Here is a 4,711-nt window from a genome sequence, read left to right on the forward strand (position 1 = left end):
CCTGCAACCGAGAGACAGAACAGGCCCAGTGGCCTGAGGAAGGGTTGAGCCGCCCCCCCCCCGCACCTGCAAGGTAGGCGGATCTGGGACCCACTGGCAGTACAGCCCCAGAGGGGCAGTGCCGCTGCCTGCGCCTGCAAAGTAGGCAGAACTGCGACCACCGACAGAAGAAGCCTAGCGGCCCGCAGAGGGACAGAGCCGCCGCCCGCGCCTGCAAGGTCGGCGGACCTGCTACCGACCGGCAGAGCAGGCCCAGCGGCCTGCCGGCGTGGTAGGCACATTGCCCCAATTGGAGGAGGGGCAGAGCCGCCGCCCGCGCCTGCGAGGGAGACTTTGCAACCATACAAGACCAATATAAATATATAGGGGGAAAATTCAATAGCACAACAGTTTCACCAAGTAGAAAGGAACGCGAACAGTATGAAGAGACAAGGAAAGAAAGGACCACAAGCATTGCAGGTCAACTCAACGTTAGAAGAGGTAATAGCTGCAGCAGATGGAATGTCAGATAAAGAATTCAGGATATACATGCTTCAGATGATCTGGAGTCTCAAGGAAGACATCAGACAGCAAAATCAGACAATGAAAGATCACTTCAACAATGAATTACATAAACAAATCCAAGAAACAAAAGATCAACTATACAGGGAAATAGAGGTTATAAAAAACAAACAAACAGAAATCCTAGAAATGCAGGAAGCAATAAGCCAACTTAAAAACTCAATTGAGAATACTACCAGCAGAGTAGAACACTTAGAAGACAGAACATCAGACAATGAAGATAAAGTATTTCAACTTGAAAAGAACATAGACAGCTCATCAAGACTGTTAAGAAACCATGAGCAGAACATCCAAGAAATATGGGATAACATCAAGAGACCAAATTTAAGAGTCATTGGGATACAGGAAGGGACAGAGTTTCAAACCAAAGGAATGAGCAATCTATTCAATGAAATAATACGAGAAAACTTCCCAGACTTGAAGAATGAGACAGAACCCCAAATCCTAGAAGCCTACAGGACGCCGAATGTGCAAAATCATAAGAGACCCACACCTAGACACATTATAATGAAGATGCCCAACATACAGCATAAGGAGAGAATTTTAAAAGCTACAAGAGAAAGGAAGCAGATCATATTTAGGGGTAAGCCAATCAGGATAACAGCTGATCTTTCAACACAGACTCTGAAAGCTAGAAGATCCTGGAATAACATATTTCAAACACTGAAAGAAAATGGGTTCCAACCAAGAATTGTGTTTCCAGCGAAATTAAGCTTCAGGATGGAAGATGAAATTAAAACCTTCCACGATAAACAAAAGTTAAAAGAATTTGCAGCTAGAAAACCATCTCTTCAAAACATCCTTGGCAAAACATTACAGGAAGAGGAAATGGAAAATAACAATGAAAACCAACAGTGGGAGGTAGGACACTAAAGGGGGGAAAATAATCAAAGAGGAAAACAAACCATGTTTAGTAACATAAATAAACAAATATGGCTGGAAGAACAACCCATATCTCAATAATAACCCTAAATGTTAATGGCTTAAACTCACCAATCAAGAGACACAGGCTAGTAGAATGGATCACAAAACAAGACCCAACAATATGCTGCCTACAGGAGACGCATTTGATAGGAAAAGACATACATAGGCTGAAGGTGAAAGGTTGGGAAAAATCATATCACTCATATGGACTTCAGAACAAGCAGGAGTATCCATACTCATATCAAATAAAATAGATTTCAAGCCAAAGTTAATCAAAAGGGATAAAGAGGGACACTACATACTGCTCAAGGGAACCATACACCAACAAGACATAACAATCATAAATATATATGCCCCAAACAATGGTGCAGCTATGTTCATCAAACAAACTCTTCTCAATTTCAAGAGTCTAATAGACCACCATACAATAATCATGGGAGACTTCAACACACCTCTCTCACCACTGGACAGATCTTCCAAACAAAAGTTGAATAAGGAAACTATAGAACTCAATAACACAATTAATAACCTAGACTTAATGGACATATATAGAATATACCACCCAGCATCAAGCAGTTACACTTTTTTCTCAGCAGCACATGGATCCTTCTCAAAAATAGATCATATATTATGTCACAGGGAAACTCTTAGACAATATAAAGGAGTAGAGATAATACCATGCATCCTATCTGATCATAATGGAATGGGAGTGAAAATCAAAGATAAAAGAAGGAAGGAAAAAGAATACATCACTTGGAGAATGAACAATAGGTTACTGAATGATCAATGGGTTATAGAAGACATCAAGGAAGAAATTAAAAAATTCTTAGAGATTAATGAAAACACAGACACAATTTATCGGAATCTATGGGACACATTGAAAGCAGTTCTAAGAGGAAAATTCATTGCTTGGAGTTCATTCCTTAAAAAAAGAAAAAACCAACAAATAAATGATCTCATACTTCATCTCAAAATCCTAGAAAAAGAAGAGCAAAACAACAGCAAAAGAAGTAGAAGGCAAGAAATAATTAAAATCAGAGCTGAAATTAATGAAATTGAAACAAAAGAAACAATTGAAAAAATTGACAAAACTAAAAGTTGGTTCTTTGAAAAAATAAACAAAATCGACAGACCCTTAGCCATGTTAGCGAAGAGAAGAAGAGAGAGAACTCAAATTACTAACATATGGGATGAAAGAGGCAATATCACAACAGACACTTCAGAAATACAGAAGATAATCAAAAATTATTTTGAGTCCTTATACTCCAATAAATTAGAAGATAGTGAAGGCATAGATAAATTTCTTAAGTCATATGATCTGCCCAGATTGAGTCAGGAGGATATAGACAACATAAACAGACCAATATCAATTGAGGAAATAGAAGAAACCATCAAAAGACTACCAACTAAGAAAAGCCCAGGACCGGATGGGTATACAGCAGAGTTTTACAAAACCTTTAAAGAGGAACTAATACCAATACTTTTCAAGCTACTTCGGGAAATAGAAAAAGAGGGAGAACTTCCAAATTCATTCTACGAGGCCAACATCACCCTGATACCTAAACCAGACAAAGACACTTCAAAGAAAGAAAACTACAGACCAATATCTCTAATGAACCTAGATGCAAAAATCCTCAATAAAATTCTGGCCACTCGGATACAAAAACATATCAAAAAAATTGTGCACCATGATCAAGTAGGATTCATCCCTGGGATGCAAGGCTGGTTCAATATACGGAAATCAATAAATGTTATTCACCACATCAATAGACTTAAAAATAAGAACCATATGATCATCTCGATAGATGTGGAAAAAGCATTCGACAAAGTACAGCATCCCTTTATGTTCAAAACTCTAGAAAAACTAGGGATAACAGGAACATACCTCAATATTGTAAAAGCAATCTATGCTAAGCCTCAGGCTAGCATCATTCTGAATGGAGAAAAACTGAAGGCATTCCCTCTAAAATCTGGAACAAGACAGGGATGCCCTCTCTCTCCACTTCTCTTCAACATAGTTCTCGAAACACTGGCCAGAGCAATTAGACAGACGAAAGAAATTAAAGGCATCAAAATAGGAAAAGAAGAACTTAAATTATCACTATTTGCAGATGACATGATTCTATACCTAGCAGACCCGAAAGGGTCTACAAAGAAACTATTAGAGCTAATAAATGAATTCAGCAAAGTGGCAGGATATAAAATCAACACACATAAATCAAAGGCATTCCTGTATATCAGCGACAAATCCTCTGAAATGGAAATGAGGACAACCACTCCATTCACAATATCTTCAAAAAAAATAAAATACTTGGGAATCAACCTAACAAAAGAGGTGAAAGACTTATACAATGAAAACTACAGAACCCTAAAGAGAGAAATAGAAGAAGATCTTAGAAGATGGAAAAGTATACCCTGTTCATGGATAGGCAGAACTAACATCATCAAAATGGCGATATTACCAAAAGTTCTCTATAGGTTTAATGCAATGCCAATCAAAATCCCAACGGCATTTCTTGGAGAAATAGAGAAAGCAATCATGAAATTCATATGGAAAAATAAAAGACCCAGAATAGCAAAAACAATGCTAAGCAGGAAGTGTGAATCAGGCGGTATAGCGATACCAGACTTCAAACTATACTACAGAGCAATAGTAACAAAAACAGCATGGTACTGGTACCAAAACAGGCGGGTGGACCAATGGTACAGAATAGAGGACACAGAAACCAATCCACAAAACTACAACTACCTTATATTTGATAAAGGGGCTAAAAGCATGCAATGGAGGAAGGATAGCATCTTCAACAAATGGTGCTGGGAAAACTGGAAATCCATATGCAACAAAATGAAACTGTATCCCTTTCTCTCGCCATGCACAAAAGTGAATTCAAAATGGATCAAGGAGCTTGATATCAAATCAGAGACACGCCGTCTGATAGAAGAAAAAGTTGGCTACGATCTACATACTGTGGGGTCAGGCTCCAAATTCCTCAATAGGACACCCATAGCACAAAAGTTAATAACTAGAATCAACAAATGGGACTTACTCAAACTAAAAAGTTTTTTCTCAGCAAAAGATACAATAAGAGAGGTAAATAGAGAGCCTACATCCTGGGAACAAATCTTTACTCCTCACACTTCAGATAGAGCCCTAATATCCAGAGTATACAAAGAACTCAAAAAATTAGACAGTAAGATAACAAACAACCCAATCAACAAATGGGCC

The sequence above is a fragment of the Marmota monax genome, unplaced genomic scaffold, assembly GCF_021218885.2.
Source record: "Marmota monax isolate L192 unplaced genomic scaffold, Marmota_monax_Labrador192_F-V1.1 WCK01_AAM20220418_F8-fsc00303, whole genome shotgun sequence".
NCBI classification, from domain to species: domain Eukaryota; kingdom Metazoa; phylum Chordata; class Mammalia; order Rodentia; family Sciuridae; genus Marmota; species Marmota monax.